At 40.6% G+C, this 19,314-nt stretch overlaps 1 protein-coding gene across 5 annotated transcripts in view; it reads right to left on the bottom strand.

Moving 5' to 3' along the window:
- GNB4 (G protein subunit beta 4) overlaps positions 1 to 19,314 on the bottom strand; it is a 40,306-nt gene that overhangs the window by 8,741 nt on the left and 12,251 nt on the right. The gene's annotated exons all lie outside the window — the stretch shown is intronic.

Genomic DNA, 19,314 nt, shown 5'->3' with positions numbered 1-19,314 from the left:
ATCAGCATTTACCACAGTCATCCCATCATTATTCCATCCTTCTCAGGGCTGCATAGAGCCCCCCAAGTGTCTGGAGTAGAGATTCCAGGGTTGTCCAAAGGTTGCAGCATCCCTAGACATTAATGACAATGGCAACATTATAAAACATAGGGGATGAAATCATATTAACTGTATTTCGTCCGTTTAAACGTATGTTAGTTTAAAATCTAATTTCAGAATTTTTCTTGGGCCCACCAATTTGCCTTTGCCTCCCCTAGTTTTCTAGTGTGAACCCAGTACATTAACAGCTTGAAAAAAGTCATGCACTCTGAAAATCTTACCAAAATAGTCTACTATGGAATTACAGAACATATTTAAATGGCTTAAACCATGTCTCTGTGTTTGTGAGTGTGTGTGTCTCAGCACCATCCTTTGAAAGAAAGCAAGTATAGGGTGGGGGTGGAGGGTGTTAGAAACTTAGGTAAACAGAATATCTGGACTACCTTCATGTTACCTCAAGAGTGCTAATTTTAATGTGGTGCTACATTTCAGAAAGGATGAGAATAAAAGGAAATACAAGAGAACAATTTCCTCCTTATTTTTAAGAAAGTATCTGAAATATTTTCTGATTTTTTTTAAAAAAAGACGATTGTGCAGGACTTATAGGACCCTAAAGGCATGCATTATCTGAACACGAAATGTCTCAGAGTAAGTGAATGAGGAGTATTTATAATACGGTGATCTACGCAGATAAATTCTGCTTATTGACTGCTTTGGTAGCAACAATTCAAAGAAGCAATCTCTCCCTTTTATGCTCGGCGCAACACTTCTCCAAAAGATGCTAACCTCCAGTTTAAAAAAACCTCAGTAACTGACAAGACAGGCATTGGGAATGGTCTATAGTGGAGTGTGTGCACGCAAATCTCTTTGTGTTCGGTGTGGGAAGTTGGAGTTGCTGAGGCTGGTAATTTAGAAGTTCAAAGCAGTGCAGCGTCTTTGAGATAACCTCCAAGAAAAATAAAAAAAAGAGTTGTCTGCCCACTTGGTGGAGATAGAAATTGGTTGGATTTGTGGGCTTGAGGATGCTGCTTTTAACTGGAGTTGCAATAGAGGCTTCAAGCAAACTGCAGGCACATCCCTAATCAGCTGGTAAGCGGTTGGTAAGGACTTTTTTATCATGCGTTGTGGACTGATAAAAAACAAAAAAAAAAAATACTGGATGCAAACCCATACAACAATGCCAAAGATATTGCAAACTATCGTTACGATGAAATCAGAATTTTTCTTCTATTGGGTTTTATGAATGTTGAGCCAGAAAAGAAATATGGAAAATTAATATTGTAAAAGTAATTGTAGCAAGATTATTTTATGCAGAAAGGGGGAGAGCAATTCAATCACCTCAGTGGAAGACTGAATTATAAAACTGACTGAACTTGGGGAGGGAAATGGGGACGTTGACCAGTTTGGTCAGGGGAAAAAAAAAATGGTTCACGGACTTTTACGGACTTTTTCTCGAAAGAAGACTGAATTGACGATTTCTGGATTTGGGGATTAAAAAGGAACAAAAAAAAAGAAGGGGAAATAATAAAATGGCAATGACTCAGTAGAAAGAAGGGCGAAAGGAAGTATCTGTTTTCAATTTCTTTATTCTTTCTTCATCTTTTTTTGTTTGTTTGGTATTATTGTATTGAGTAATACAGCGGTGGCTGCAACTCAGGATATAAAGGTTCTTTCGCAACATGAGGATAGCGGCAGTTTGGGTGGGGTTTTCCCAGACAGCAACGACGGCCATAAGGACGGAGCTGGGATTGGATTCTTGGGCTACAGCAAGACTGTACTAGTAGCAGGATGTTGCTTATCTGATTTTGGGGGGAGCTGCTCTTCTTCTGGTTTGGGTATGGGATGGTAGCTGTGTTTTACATCCCTCCTCGCTGTAAGTCTCCCAGGAGGTAGAATAACTTGGAATACTTAAGAATAACAGAGTTGGAAGGGACCTTGTAGGTCTTCTAATCAAGCAGGAGATGGTGAACCTTTTAGAGACCGAGTGCCCAAATTGCAACCCAAAACCCACTTATGCATCGTCAGGTGCCGGGTGGCCATGGCCCGTTGGGTGGGCGTGGCCCGTTGGGTGGGCGTGCCCGAGGTGCTAACGGCAGACTGGGTGGGACTAAAAAGTTCAATCAATCAATTCCAACTTTTTTTTTCCCCGCGAAAGTTGAAATTGATTGATTGAACCTTTTTTTTTTTTGGCACAGGGCAGCGCAGGCCTAAAGCGAAAAGGTTTTATAAAACCCAGCCGAAGGCCTAGGACTGGGGCGACGGCACGTGTGCCCACAGAAAGGGCTCTGCGTGCCACCTGTGGCACGCGTGCCATAGGTTCGCCACCACGGCCCTATACCATTTCTGACAAGTGTCTGTCCAGTCTCTTCTTGAAAGCCTCCAGTGATGAAGCACCCACAGCTTCTGAAGGCAAGCAAACCATTGGTTGATTGTCCTCACTGTCAGAAAATTTCTCCTTATTTCTAGGTTAAAACTCTCCTTGATCAGTTTCCATCCATTGTCCCTTGTCTGATCTTTGGGTGCTTTGGAAAATAGGTTGTCCCCCTCTTCTCTGTGACAGCCCCTCAAGTATTGGAACAGTCCTATCGTATCACCCCTGGTCCTTCTCTTCATTAGACGAGCCATGCCCAGCCACCAGGTGACAGGTGATTAAATCCAGGCAATAGTGAATGTTTCTCCGTGGGAGGGGGTGCTTCTGTCCACCTTGAGAAGACCATTGCTGCACCCAATAGATCTGGACAATTTGCAGCCCTTATCTAACTTTCCTTTTCTAGGGAAGCTGTGTGAAAAGGCGGATGCCTTTAAATACAAAGAGCCCCCGGAGAAGTGGGGGATCTGGATCATTTCCCGTCTGCAACCCAGAGTCATTATTGTGAGATAATTTAAAAAAAAGAAATTTAAATAAAAACAAAACATGGTAAAAAAACAACAACACCTGGACAGTTAGAACAATTAATCGGTGGAACAACCTGCCTCCAGAGGTGGTGAATGCTCCAACACTGGAAGTTTTTAAGAAGAGACTGGACAGCCATTTGTCTGAAATGGTATAAGGTTTCCTGCCTGAGCAGGAGGTTGGACTAGATGACCTCCAAGGTCCCTTCCAAATTTTTTTTTATTATTATTATTATTATTATATTATTATTATATTATTATTATTATTATTATTATTATTATTATTATTATTATTATTATTATTATTATTATTATTCCAGCAAATATTGATAGGTGTAGCCCTTTATTGCAAGGAACTTTTCAACAATATGTCCCTCTTTAGCTATGAAAGGCAGCTGGGTGACTTTGAGCCACTTACTCTCCCTCATCCCAATTCGCCTCACAAGGTTGTTGTTGTGGGGAAAATTGGAAGAGGAAGGTGTGTTGGATGGGTTTTCCACCTTGAGCGATTTGTAAAAACAGTAAGGGCAGGCTATCAATAAATAACACAAATATATTTGCAGCGCAGTAGTATAGTTCACAAGATCAAGCCTTTATACAAAACTCCTATGCTACTGGCAGCATCGTACAAACTCAATTCCCTGCTTTGCATCCAGCAGCCACTTTCCCATACTCCCTGCCATCCCAATGAACCCTACATGGTTCTGTGTCTTCAGCCAAATACCATATTATAACCCCAGAGTTGGCTAGATAGAAGATGGATGGGAAATATATTTTATAAATAAATAAAAACATATACTATGCCCACCACTCTGGGCATATTCTCTGAGGGCCACCTCAAATTTTTACCACCTCTAACCCTAATCTTTAAGAAATCCATAGCGATATTAAAAAAAAAAAGATTGCCCCTTGGTCAAACTTGAAACCTGATGGTTGCATCTGGATATTGTGAAGATCTGCTGCCAGTGCCTTCTTTTGAAATATGTTATGACTGGAATTGCCCTGGAAACTACTGCAGCATTCTCAAATGATTCCCCCATGTATGTATTCAACCTGGTTCCCCTTAAGAGACTTAATTTTAATTAGTAACTGTACAAATGTTAAATGCTCAGTAAGCAACTTTGGGCCAGTTGCTTTCTCAGTTCCACCTTCCTCACAGGGTTATTTTGAGGAAAAGTATTTCTTTTACTTTCTCATTTTAAAAAGAAGTATATAAATTGTCTTTATTTCTCGCCTTCACAAAAAAGACAAGGCACCAAGGCCTAAAAATTATTCACATAAAGATATCATGATGTAGTACTTTGCAATGAAGTTTAAACCAACTTTTGCTCCTGTATAAAGAGATCTAGATTTCTCCAAACATCCAGAGACACCCAAGTTATTCTGACATCAGTCACAGCAAATACAAATACATAAAATGTGTTTAGAAAATGCTTTTTAAAGTTAAAACGTCTAGCCATATGCGTAAGAATTTTACCTATCCAGCAATACGTTTTTAAAGACATTCTTTGTTGATCAGCAGAGACCAAGTCTCCTCTTTCCATCTTGGACTTCTGAATCAATGAAAGTCCCTGGACAGTCATTTTAGAAACCAAAATATTTCTCCCCACACTATAGAACAAAGGTTTCTACTACCTTTCAGCTGTTATCAAGACCAAGGGCAATTCCAATATTCATCAATTCTTGAAGTATAATTTAAATTTGTAGAAGAATTAGGTTCTCAAGACTCACCTACTCTTTTAGATGTCTTAGAATTAGACATCTACAAAAAAAAGAGAGAGCCTTATTTACAGGTCGTTTGAAGTGCATCTGAACTCCTATCACTTACCATTAACCACAGCCAGTCGTTTTGTTTTTAATTCAAAGGAGCAGGCTGAAAACACCAAACCAAATGCTACACACACCCTCTTTACTATGAATGTTTACCCCTGGTAATGATGACTGCCTAGATTACCAAATGCCTCAGCTTCACGTCAACATCGCTTCTCATTTGGAAAATGTCAGAGAAATCTTTTGCTGTTTGGCGAAGCCTTTGTTTCTCCAAAAATAAATACAGGAAACAGGCCTAGGTGTGTCCTTGATCTTTAAGGTTGGAGATATTGTGCACATTTTCAAAGGGCTATGCAGCAACGTGCCTCCACTGCAGCTAGACAACAAAAGACAGGAAGCTGTGGCCCAGAACGCAAGGTTCAACCTAGAGCCTGACTCCCAATTCGACTCCAATAACTTTAGAGATTCCCAAGTTTTGAATACAAAACCAAACCTCCCTTTTAAAAAAATCTACGTTTTACATAGCTTCCCTTCATCTACAGCGGGAGACGTTACAGCAACTATAACCAAATGGTAACAGGTCTCAGGCTACAAAGTACCTCGATACTCATCCTTAATTGGTTCCGGGAGGTGCAATGAGAGTACCAAAATCGATGAGTACCAAACAAATTTTTCCCATAAGGAACAATGTAGTGCAGGGGTGTCAAACTCGCAACATCACGTGACGTCACGACTTTTTTCCCATTGCCGGCAATGGGGTGGGCGCGGTTTCGCCATGATGCATCCGGCTCACGGGCTGGCAGTTTGACACCCCTGCTGTAGTGAGTCACAAAGCAGCCAACATCTGCAACTTCTAGCTTGTGTTTGGAGTTCCAAACAATGAGTACCGGGACGAAACTTTCATGTCAAAATGCGTTGAGTACCAAATTCGATGAGTTTCGAAGCAGTTGAGTACTAAGGTACCATTATACAAGTGAATACACTCTTTTCAAGTAGCCTTTAAATTGTGGATCTAGTCATATTCAGATTGTGTGAATTCAGTGCAACCTTAGATCTTGGCGCAGAAATTGATGACAATGGTGTCTTTTCATAGCGTAGCAATCCATAAGATATTTTCCAGCTAATTTTGTCTCTCTTGGAAGCCCCAAACATTGCTGTCACAGACACGGTGCCAAAAATCACAGCTTTTGGCAAGTTCCTTTCATAACCTATCCCAAGACATTGTGATAAAGTTATTCTTTGGCTCGAAACAATGACACCCCTCTGCTGCAACTATTTTTCATACATGGATTATTCAGGAAAGGAAGTATTCATTTCTTACATATTCAAAGTTCTGGTTCCCAGATCACTCAAAACCTTTTCGGAAGGAGAAACATTTGGAGGACTTTTACTTTAAATCCTGAATTTAGCATAAACAGCTTTATAAAAGAAATGGTAGATAAAATATAAGGCTTAAACATTCATATTTAAAATCTTAAAATTTTAAAATTAGTGGATTTCCCTATCTGAAATAGAGAACTTAGAAAGTGTAAACGCATAAGTACCGTAATTATTTTCTGGAACTGTATCTCCATATATTGGGCCATGATAATCTGTTATTGTATAACAGCAATTTTAAAATATTTTAAATATTCTGCTAAAGTGCTTCAGATAAATATTTCATAATTTGGGAGCATGTCCCATGAGAGCTGTCCTTTGTGGCCGGTTACAGCGACAACTCAAAAATTCAAGCTGAAGTCTATCATCTTTACAAAGGGTCAGAGGAGAAAATATATATATAATCATTCTAGCAACTGAAACAACACTGCAAAATACTTTTAAGGCAAGTTATCACATGTACTAAAGCTGAAGATGCGCAAAGAGTAGGTTCTGGGAAAAATACTGAATTTGTATTAAAAAGAATGTCTTTTTTAAAGCAAATAACGGCTGCTTATCGGTTTGAAGATTGCATTTTCAAATTGGGGAGGAATGAAGATTTTGCAACATAGGCACTATTTGGATTAAGCATTAAACTGGTGCGCATGCAATAAATCGCACGGCTCTTAAAGATTAAATGTTTATTACAGACACATGTACCAGTTTTAGAGATTAACACTTAAGACTTTTAATGCTAAAAAAGCATATTTAGGGGACAACTTTGTATCATGGCAACAACCCTAAAAGAGACACAGCTGCTTGTTAGCCTAGAAACTAAGACTCTGAGTTTTAGGCCTTTTTTTAGACATGAAAGTCAGCTGGGCGAATCACTCTCTTTCAGGCCAACTCATCTCACAGGGTTGTTGTGAGGAAAACAGGAGGCAGGAGTATTATGCATGTTTATATATGAAAATGTGAGATAAAATAATAACAATACTGCTGCTGCTTTATTTGGGCCCTCACATGATTTGAAACTCCTTAGAAGTGAATCCAAAGGATTTCACAGATCTTTCAAATCTCTCTGAACTAAGCTACTTTTAAAACCTTTTTCTAAAGCCTGATCTGCTCATTAGAAATGAAATCACAGGATACTGTGCAGGGCAAAAATTTCCTTGTGGCCTGGCCTTCAATGAGCTTGCTGATCAGGCAGATATTGAGCCATTTTCCCTCAAGCTGAAACGGAAGACAAAATACTGTATTTTAAAGGGAAGGGGATGGCTAAATAACATAATGTGAAACTGGCAAAGCTAATGTGTCTGTTAGACATAGAAGATAGAATCAAAGGGCTGGAAGGGACCTCAAAGGTCTTCTAGTCTAACCCTCCCCCCCACCCGAGCAAGGCAGCAGACCTTATACCATCCTGGTCAAATGGTTGTCCAGTCTATTTTTGAAAAACTCTCCAACCCTGGGATGCAAATTATCCCCCTGATTAATTGTTCTTACTGTCAGAAAATTTCTCCATACTTTTAGGTTGGATCTGGAGATACTATTTTGAACACCTGAAGCTTCCAAAGCCTGGGTTTCTTTTGAAGCAGTGTTGCTGAAGCTTAGGCGCCTACAACAAAAATATTCAGTCAAGCCGACTACACCTTGGATGTCTCCAGTGCTTGCTTTCCAGCCCTTGCAAATGTTAGCTCCCCCCCCCACTCCACAGAGGGAGAGAATACCTTGAACAAATCCATCTGATCCAATACAGCTTTCTTTCTTCCTTAAGTGGCTGTTTTATGAAGTATGATCTATGCAGAAAAAGTAATGGAGGTAGTCCTCCAATTATGACTGAATTACAGCCATAAGTAGTTAGGGTTGTAACCCAAGGCACCCCAAATGACCAGACGTAAATTTCTGCCCTTTTACATGGTGGTTGTTAAGGAAGTGATCATTATGATCATTAAGGGAATGCTGCAGTTGTTAAGTGAACACTGTGATTGTTAAGGGAACCCATTCACTGTTATTTGCCATATACAGCAAATCATGGTTTAGATCAGGGGTGTCAAAGTCAATTTCATTGAGGGCCGCATCAGCATTGCAGTTGCCCTCAAGGGGCCGGGTGGGTATGGCCTGGGTGGGCGTGGCCTACTGGGTGGGCGTGGGTAGAGTGTATGGCCTACTGGGTGGGCATGGCCAGCTCTACATCGTTCGCATCAAGGGTGCCTATGGGGGCCTGGGCAGGAGTGGGACAGATGTGAGGGTTTCTGGCAGGAGGAGGGTCTCTGGGCCAGGGCCAAGGCAGTGGGGGCCGTTCCCTCACTGTTTCCAGGATGGCTTCGCGGGCCACATGAAACCACTTCGCGGGCCGGATCTGGCCCCCGGGCCTTGTGTTTGACATGTCTGGTTTAGATTATCACAGAATGCTGTGCTAGTCCATAAAGCTGACCTACCCAGCAAGTGTTCACATGATCCGAGGGAGCCGGAGCGGGTGGTTTACAGGTCATAAACCACCCGCTTTGTGGTTGTCATAACTTCGAACAGTTGTAAAACAATTGGTCATTCGGCAAGGGCTTCCTGTATGTGAGTCGGGCAAGGGCTTCCTGTATGTGGCCCCCGACCGCATTTGGGACCAGAATTTTGTTTGTAAAGTTGAGGCACCCACATTGCCAGGCCTGATTTTATAACCATTTTTACAACTGTTAAACAAATCACAAGGCTGTAAGTCTAAGTCCATTCTCCTGAATTGGTTTCTTTTGCTGGAAACTAGCAAAAAAAAAACAACCCATGAACAAATATAAATTACAGTCAGATGACTGTGGGATGCTGCAACCAGTCATAAATGTAAGCTGAAACTGCCTAGTGCCCAAGTACAGTCATGTGATCTCGGAAGGGGGGGGCGGGGGAGGGAAGAAGGCATGGCATTTTATAACTGTCAGAAGTGCTTTAAGGGCTGTAAAGCCCCCTTTTTCCAAGGCCCTCCTAACTACAAATTGAACTCAAAACCACTGTAGTACTATGAATGGAGCACTTGACTGGCGGGTGCAGCCTATCTTGCCTGTTCCCGTGACTCCTCCCAACTGTTTCAAAACTCTTCCCCCCTCCAATGACATTTATGTATTAGGTTGGAACATCGCTCTCTCGGTGGTTAACATGCTATGAAATAATCAACAATACACTCAAATATCCACGGTACAAATTTAAGATTAAACTAAATTGTTACAGGAAATGGCTGCCCCAAGCAAACAGCAGCTCTCCTCTTCCTCTGCCTGAAGTTTGCTACTTACTGTTGCATTAATCTCAGCCGTTTTCCCAAACAGTGGGAGAACAGCTCACACCACCAAAACTTCTCTCTCCCAGGTAACTAAGTTAAAAGGAAAAAGATACGTTTAATTTGAAATTTAGGAGGGGATTTAAATGTAGCATGGGTTTGAGAGAGAAATCAGATTTAAATTTAATTTTAAAGATGAACAGGCGCAGACTTTTTATTAAATAGTCAGGCCTCCTTGCCAGTTTTTGTGTAGACAATTCCACAGACGAACTGCTTCAGAATTCTGAATGTGCCTATGATGTTAAAATAGCTGCCTTCAAATCTAAAAAGAGAAGAAACAACGAAATAGAAAAGTCAAAAGCAAATCTAAAAACAAAAAAAAATTACATATGTGAAAAACAATAAATGACTGGCCCAACATCACCTAGCTGGCTTTGTGCCTAAGGTTGCAACTAGAACTCACGTCTCCTGGCTTCTTAGCCTGATGCCTTAACCACTACACCAAACTCTTCTCTTGCCCACAATTTACTCAGTTAGGAATTCAAAGGACAAGAATGCTGTTTATATTTCAAACTCGGCCATCATTGAAGATGAATCATGGTTAAAACATGACAAGGAGAAATTTTCATTGATATAAACAGCAACATGACTCAGGAATTCTCACAAACTAGCTGGAGATAATAAGGAATCTTGCCACAGGTCTGAACTCAACAGATTTTGCCATAGTTAGATATTTTATCTACGGGTGGAGGACAAAAAACTACCCTTGTATTCTTCATATTGTTGACTCATTGCCACATTATTGGATGAGGAAATAAGAGTGAACAGAAGCATATCAGGGTTCTTTCTCTTTAAATAAGTAACTTACTCGATACAGCAAAGTAAATTACTTGTACTGGACTAGGAATCAAAAAAGAAAGGTGAAACAGAAAATTGTGGGCATTAACCTTTTGGAAAAAAATTTAAGCTACTTTTTAAACACTTGTTTTATGGCTTTCTTTTTAAATTTAATGCAAAGTAAAGGTCGTCCGCAAGAGACTGTGGTGGGTATATAAAATATGTGCAAAATATTTGACATGTTTCTTTAACATTAGGAGCTAAAATATTTCAGCAGCATTCACTACTAAAAAATTTTTATTAAATCTACATGCTGCAGCCTTAAGAAAGAGCTTTCAACAACCCTATGAATTCCAGCTTTATTTGGGCAATTCCTAAAGCAGCCTGTATTATTCATGCATTCTCGTTGGAGGCTAACAGAGTGTGCAATTTGCCTAAGACCATTTACCCATTTCATAGCTAACGTGATATTTGAATCAGGTATTTCCTGATTCACAACTTAATCTTTTGGTCACCAAAGTAATGCTTCTATTCTCTACACCAGGGCTTTTCAACCTTTTCACCCATTGTACCACTTTTAGGATATGACAACATCCGAGTACCAACAGTCACCTAGCAAGGTGTCAAAAATTTGATGAACCCCCCCCCCCGAAAAAAAGGAAAAAAGTGATTAAGTACAGGGAGTCCTCGACTTACAACAGTTCGCTTAGTGACTGTCTGAAGTTACAATGGCACTGAAAAAAGTGCCCCCCAAGCCACATTTGAGCAGGACACCTGCCTGCCCCCCCCAGGGCGCTCTTCCTCCTGTCCGAGGTTTTCATTGTTGTGACATTTCTGTTGAGGATTGGCAGCGGGGGTGGGGTGGTTTTTTTTTTTAGTTTTTATTCCCCCCCCCCCCCCGGTTTGCTGGGTGGTCACTTCACATGACCCTGAGACACTGGGACCGTCATAAATATGAATCAGTTGCCAAGCATCTGAATGTAAATCACAAGACCCTGGAGATGCTGCAACATTCCAGCTGATCGGCGCTTCTTCTGGGCTCAGCAAAAGTGCCAGGATCAGTGCCGAGCTCCAGCTGGAGCCTGGCGCTGATCCTGGTGCTTCCACTGAGCCCTGACAGCCCTGTAGCTCCAGCCATCTCTCGCTCAGGCTTGTGCGGTGCTGCCACCGGTTCAGCTCATTCCCCTCCCCCGCTACTTTTCTAGGATGGTCGCGTACCACCTGCCAGGTGCCAATGTACCACAGGTGGTACCCGTACCACTGGTTGAAAAGCCCTGCTCTACTCTCTGGGGTGGATATCAGGAATATTACCCATAATTTAAAATTCACAACATTTTTATTAAGTTTTCAAACCACTTGTCACTTTTCAATTTAATAGCTCTTCATCAGCCAAAATTATTTAAAAATTCCTCCAAACAAGGGAAGAAGTGTTAGGGTATAGGTATATACATATGTATGTATGTATATAGCATGTTTATATGTGTGTTATGTATGTGTACACCTTTGAGAGCAGGCAACAAAATTTCATTTTTAATGTGTGCCAGTGTGCCCACAGTAAAAAATGACAGTAAAGGTCATCTTAACTAAGCTTTGCTAATTTTGAGGTATTGTATTCCAAGTTGTCTATACACCCTACAAACCAGGTCTTGTTGAAGTACAGAAAAAGTGTTAAGTTGCATCAAAATTCTTTGAGGTTTGCTAGGAATAAGAAACAAGTACAATACCTCACTGTTAGCTCCCATATTAAATATACAAAGTTCATCTGCTAAAACTGTTTTAGTCCTTTGTGATACAAATATTTCTTGAAAAAGGAAAGATTGATTAGTTAGTCTTTAACAAAACAGAGATGGACTGGAGGTATTTCCTACTGGAATTTATCTGCAATATATTTTGCATAATTTCAGAATAAAGCTGTATCAAAACTTATTCACTTCAAACCACCTTTCTTCATATTAAAATAAAGCAATGTTTCCTACAAATATTAGCAAGTCCTCTGGGTGGCTTTCTTCAAATTCTGTATCTATCTTCAGTAGATATTGTAAGGAATGGTATAAGAATAATGCACAGATGTAAGAATTTTGGAATGATGTTATATGTGGAATGGGTGAAAAAGAAAACCCCAACAAAATTAAAGGGCCATAAATGCTTTACTTTGAACCCACTGCTACTGCAGGCTATGTAAAACCATTTACCTGCTATATCACACTAAAACCTAGTATTAATGTTGATACATAGAAATTAAAAAGCTCAGGATAAAAATACTGACATCACATCCAAAATCACGTTCGTGGCAAAAATAAATTGTGAAACGTGCTTCAACTATTTCAGTTTCTTAACCATAACCTTAAACTATAAATCACAAACATATTACAATAAATTGGGTATTTTCATAATCTTACCTAATTTTTAAATAATATCTTAGCATCATTATTAAAATGATCTATAATGATGGATTTAAGTCATTCAGCTGCTTTTCAGCTGCTTTAAAATAAATCAGCATCACCTAATCCTTTTTCCAGCTTTGTTATTATACTGCATCAATTTAAGAAGCTAGTACTTTGTTTCCTAATATCTCATTGGAACCAATTCCAATATTTTGAGTCTTGATTTCTCTTTTTCTTCAAATCATTTCGACTCCATATTCACTGATAAATAAAGCCCTACTGTATCCTAACAAGATTGGCAGGTAATCACAGTAGAACAGCTGTACATAAATCTTTCAGATGAACTATGATTGCAACAGACATTAAAGAATTTTCATGTATAATATCTAAGAGACTTTTATGAACAGATAATTTGTTTTGTAATATCCTGTCTGTAGCAAAACGGCACGATGGGTGTTCGCCTGGACACAGCGGGCCCGGTAAGATGCTTTGTACAATAACACCAGGAAGCTAAGAAGTCAACTGAGTGAGAATGACCCTCCATGTAACACAAACATTTTCCGAAATCAAACAAATTTGAACATGCTTTCAAACAGTGTTTTTATGTATTTCCAACATTTAAGCTATTACTTCAAAATTGTTCGTTCATTCCCCTACAAGTGTCTGAAAAAGGCAGTGTCAAATAGGAACTCTTCCACATACATTTATGTGGAAGAGCAAGTAATGCTTTCACATGTAAAAAAAATTTTTTTTCAACACATGTGGGTATATCAATATTTTATCTTCATTCAGATAGCATATAAAGGTGAAGCAACTGAATAAAAAACTCTATGAAAATTTAATTTTGCAATCATTTATTCAACAACAACAAAACCCAGATATGTCATTTCCTTCTATGGTAAAAGTACATCCTCAGCTCTAATAGTTATATTGTCCCCATTGAGAGAAAGTACCTGAAGTAGACATTTCTTATTAACTGTCTACCAGTCTCTGACATAGACTGGGAAGAATTTTTTCATTCTTCTCCCAGCAGACTTTTTTGCTAAGTGATATTCAAAGGCTTTTTTGCAAGCACCACCCATTCCATATTTCCTCACAGCATACAAATAGGAATCAGATAAATAATAAATAATAAAATTTTCTCCCTCCTCTGCTGGACTTTAAGATAGGGGGACTCAATATTCCAATTCAGGACACAAACACATTAGATGAATCAGTTTTACTTGAACAGGAACTTCTGTGGGTACCTAGGTGCCAAACTATTAAGGGCTATGCCAATAACAGCCAGCATTTTCAATTGTAATTACAAGTGTATACCAAGATTATGGCAGGTTTCATTCTCAATAAATGGGCTGTTATATTTTGTGCTAATGAAGACAGAGCCAATCAAGTGACTCATTTGTGTTGTTGCTGCGAGGGGGAGGGGGGAGAGGAGGATGGATTTTTTTATGGGTTTTATTACAAGGTGGGGTTTTTTTTAAATGGTGTAAGATTAACACATAGAGTCACCTATGTGTTCGTTGGAATGCTATATAAATTAGTTTAATAAATAAATTGCTGGCTTCTGAGCAGTCTTCAAAAGCAACCCTGTGTAAAGGGTATTTCAATTGTATATCCTAAAGTGATAAGGGCATAGGCCAGGGGTAGGCAAACTCGGCTCTTTTATGACTCATGGACTTCAACTCCCAAAATTCCTGAGTCAGCTGACTCAGGAATTCTGGGAGTTGAAGTCCATGAGTCATAAAAGAGCCGAGGTTGCCTACCCCTAGCATAGGTAACTGTTGTCATTGGTACATCAGCCCTTGCACAACACCAGCCCAGTGGTTACCTACCTATCCAGCAATAATTGCAAGTCTAGGGAAACCTGTTCCTCCAAGTGGGAACGGTACCCTGTCTGAAGCCCACAAAGCCAATAAGGAGCTAAATGAGTTTGTCCATAAGAGCACCTTTCTTGCCATCCAATCCTCCAAGGCTCCAGATGCGGAGACAAGACCACCACAATATCTCCAGCAGAGACCAGATAGAGATGAGCATACTGCTGACACCGCAGTCCAAGCTGAGTGACTTCCCTTCCACTTACTATAAATGTTAAATTTCAGGAGTGTCAGAGACTAAAACCTGCGGTACTCAATACAGAGCAATTGCTAGGTTGACCTTTCTGCCTCCACTGCCTGGGACTGCCCACTTAGGAAGGAGGGAAAGTACTATACAATTATGCCACTCTACTCCCTACACCTGCAGCCAATTCAGTAGGATACCATGGTTGGTATGACCGAAAGTTAACAAGAGATCTAAACAAACCAGAAGGGGAACAATGCCCCCATCCGGATCTCAACAAAAGACCATCAAACCAGACTGACCAATGCTATTTTGGTCCCATGTCAGATCTGAATTCAGACTATCTGGGGATCCAAACTATTTTTCAACGATGCTCTGCATTTATTACTCCCATCACTTTCTCGACAATCTTCCCTTCAAATATAAAGGTTGCAGAATGGATTATGGTTGCCTAAAATTACTGGAACGAAGGAAAGGCCTCTTCAAAGAGCCTTGGTGGAGCAGTGGGCTAATGCCTCCTTAAGTAACACCAGCTGCCTGCAATTAGTGCAGGTTCGAGTCCCACCAGGCTCAAGGTTGACTCAGCCTTCCATCCTTCCCAGGTAGGTAAAATGAGGACCCAGATTGTTGGGGGCAATAAGCTGACTTTGTAATAATGCCGCTTGGTGGGGGCCGAAAGCCCTAATAAGCAGGCATATACATAGAATGAAGGCTATTGCTAAGCACATTGATTTGTGCTTTAAATTGTAAGCCCCCCTGAGTCTTCGGAGAAGGGCAGGATATAAATGGGATTAAAAAAAGGGTGTGTGTGTGTCTTTTTGTATGTTTTAGCAACTTCAATACATATTTTTAAAAACAAACTGATTTTTTTTGGCTACATATATGAAAAATGCTGTATTTTAATTGCAGGAATGATCTATTCCAGGCAGTGCTTTTTTGTAAAAGAAAAAGGTGCCGGAACTCACACATGTCATACAACCCGCCTTGCCTACCCTACAAGGTAAAGTAAAAGTAAAGGTTCCCCCGCACATGCATGCTAGTCGTTTCCGACTCTAGGGGCTGGTGCTCATCTCCATTTCAAAGCCGAAGAGGCGGCACTTGTCCGAGGACGTCTCCATGGTCATGTGGCCGGCATGACTGGACACCAAAGGTGCACGGAACGCTGTTACCTTCCCACCGTAGTGGTCCCTATTTTTCTACTTGCATTTTTACATGCTTTCAAACTGCTAGGTTGGCAGAAGCTGGGACGACTAACAGGTGCTCACTCTGTTACGCGGCACTCGGGATTCGACCCGCCAAACTGCCGATCTTCTGATCGACAAGCTCAGCATCCTAACCCACTGAGCCACCGTGTCCTACAAGGTTCCATCCCAAAAAGGTGCCGGAACTCCGTTCTGAGCGTTCTATGCAAAAAAAAACCCTGATTCCAGGCAACACATGAAACCACCCACCTCCGGTCCGTGGAAAAACCTCTCTCCATGGAACCAGTCCCCAAAAGGTGGGGGGCCACTGATCTATTCAACAGTGCCTGTGACAGTTACAATAGCCTTGTTCTAACCCTCAAACTGTATTAAATATAGTGGCGGAGAAATGGGCAAAAGGGAGAAGAGGAACAACAAATCTCCTGAAACTGAAATGCTTCTCTAAATGAAAATGTCTGGACTTTATGCAACCCTCCCCCACAAAACAGATCATTAATTGTAAAAGCTGTAGTGCAGTTAACTGTCTAAAAAAGCCTATTAAAAAAGGCTACTGTCCCAAACTGAAATCAAATATTAGTTCAAACAATACCTTTTAGAAAAGCTTTAAAGCACACCAATTCTAAAGGGGGAGGTGGCTGTTGTTCCAGCCTCATGAACTATAGGACCCTCCACCCACCCATCCCCAATATTTGTAAGCACAGGGCATCATGCACCATGTACTCTAAACCCCTGAATGTAAAAATTAGTCTGACACAATGTAATACCGTCATCCTATCAGTTACATATGCAAGTATTAGCTTGAAATCATATTGTCTATGGAGATTCTCAATCATCCAGGTCATGGTTGTCCCAAAGGTGCTTTTTGGTTTTTCTTCCTTGAAAATGTTTTCCTTCTGATCCAAGAAACCTCTTGAGAACTAAAAATTGCCTTTTGAAAAGTCGTATTATTTACTTTCACCCTTTACCAAAAATACCCCCTACTTTAATGTGGCTCATTTCCCTACAGGGAGTGCAGAATTATTAGGCAAATGAGTATTTTGACCACATCATCCTCTTTATGCATGTTGTCTTACTCCAAGCTGTATAGGCTCGAAAGCCTACTACCAATTAAGCATATTAGGTGATGTGCATCTCTGTAATGAGAAGGGGTGTGGTCTAATGACATCAACACCCTGTATCAGGTGTGCATAATTATTAGGCAACTTCCTTTCCTTTGGCAAAATGGGTCAAAAGAAGGACTTGACAGGCTCAGAAAAGTCAAAAATAGTGAGATATCTTGCAGAGGGATGCAGCACTCTTAAAATTGCAAAGCTTCTGAAGCGTGATCATCGAACAATCAAGCGTTTCATTCAAAATAGTCAACAGGGTCGCAAGAAGCGTGTGGAGAAACCAAGGCGCAAAATAACTGCCCATGAACTGAGAAAAGTCAAGCGTGCAGCTGCCAAGATGCCACTTGCCACCAGTTTGGCCATATTTCAGAGCTGCAACATCACTGGAGTGCCCAAAAGCACAAGGTGTGCAATACTCAGAGACATGGCCAAGGTAAGAAAGGCTGAAAGACGACCACCACTGAACAAGACACACAAGCTGAAACGTCAAGACTGGGCCAAGAAATATCTCAAGACTGATTTTTCTAAGGTTTTATGGACTGATGAAATGAGAGTGAGTCTTGATGGGCCAGATGGATGGGCCCGTGGCTGGATTGGTAAAGGGCAGAGAGCTCCAGTCCGACTCAGACGCCAGCAAGGTGGAGGTGGAGTACTGGTTTGGGCTGGTATCATCAAAGATGAACTTGTGGGGCCTTTTCGGGTTGAGGATGGAGTCAAGCTCAACTCCCAGTCCTACTGCCAGTTTCTGGAAGACACCTTCTTCAAGCAGTGGTACAGGAAGAAGTCTGCATCCTTCAAGAAAAACATGATTTTCATGCAGGACAATGCTCCATCACACGCGTCCAAGTACTCCACAGCGTGGCTGGCAAGAAAGGGTATAAAAGAAGGAAATCTAATGACATGGCCTCCTTGTTCACCTGATCTGAACCCCATTGAGAACCTGTGGTCCATCATCAAATGTGAGATTTACAAGGAGGGAAAACAGTACACCTCTCTGAACAGTGTCTGGGAGGCTGTGGTTGCTGCTGCACGCAATGTTGATGGTGAACAGATCAAAACACTGACAGAATCCATGGATGGCAGGCTTTTGAGTGTCCTTGCAAAGAAAGGTGGCTATATTGGTCACTGATTTGTTTTTGTTATGTTTTTGAATGTCAGAAATGTATATTTGTGAATGTTGAGATGTTATATTGGTTTCACTGGTAAAAATAAATAATTGAAATGGGTATATATTTGTTTTTTGTTAAGTTGCCTAATAATTATGCACAGTAATAGTCACCTGCACACACAGATATCCCCCTAAAATAGCTATAACTAAAAACAAACTAAAAACTACTTCCAAAAATATTCAGCTTTGATATTAATGAGTTTTTTGGGTTCATTGAGAACATGGTTGTTGTTCAATAATAAAATTAATCCTCAAAAATACAACTTGCCTAATAATTCTGCACTCCCTGTATTTGAATTTCAAACTATTTGTCATTCACAGTTTCTGTATTCCCTGAATTGATAATTACAGATAGTCCTCAGCTTACAACTATTCATTTATTGATGGTTCAAAGTTACAACTCTGAAAAAAGTGACTTGTGATCATTTTTCATATTTATGATCACTGCAGCATCCCCGCAGTCATACGATCAAAATTCAGATAATTAGTAACTGGCAGGTATTTTTCACGGTTCAAGTGTACCAGGATTATGTGACCTTCTTTTGTGACTTTGTGACAAGCAAAGTCAATTGGGAAGCCAGATTCACTTAACTGTATTACCAACTTAACTGCAGTAATGGCAAGAAGAAAATGAGGCAAAAGTCAACAACTGTCTCACTAAGCAACAGAAATTTTGGGCTTAACTGTGGTTGTAAATCGAGGACTACCTACCGGTATATAACCACAACTCCACCCAATCCTAGATTTGGAACTACCATGAATATAACAGGATTGCTGTGTTTTACGCTCCCGATTTCACGATGCCATTCTCTATCTCTAATATAGTATCTTCCCAGAACTCATCAAAACATCTTTGATTGCAAAGTATTCTTTTCTTTGTTCTTTCAAAGGAAGCTACTCCTAAACATTAGCTGGGAAAAAATAGTCGCTTCTAAAAGTTCTCTGAAATAGTCAAGTATGCTATCTTTCTAGAGCTCAGGTCTGCAACCCGTGGCTCCGGAGCCGCATGCGGCTCTTTCATCCGTCTCCTGCAGCTCCCAGTCCTCTGCCATGTGCAGTCCGCCCAAAAAAAAGTGGGACTAAAAAAGTTCAACCAATCAATTCAAATATGCAGGGTAGGTACATATCTCGCCTTGGCTCCACTCTTCAGTCAAACCCTGTTCTGGTGCATGCCCGCATGTATGCGCATGCGCACACATTTTTTTGCGGCTCCCAGTTTTTCCTTTTGTGAGGGAACCGGTTC

Source organism: Vipera ursinii (genome assembly GCF_947247035.1).
Source record: "Vipera ursinii genome assembly, chromosome: 5".
NCBI lineage: Eukaryota > Metazoa > Chordata > Lepidosauria > Squamata > Viperidae > Vipera > Vipera ursinii.
Note: the sequence above shows the minus strand (reverse complement) of the source record. Positions and strands in the feature narration are given on the sequence as shown.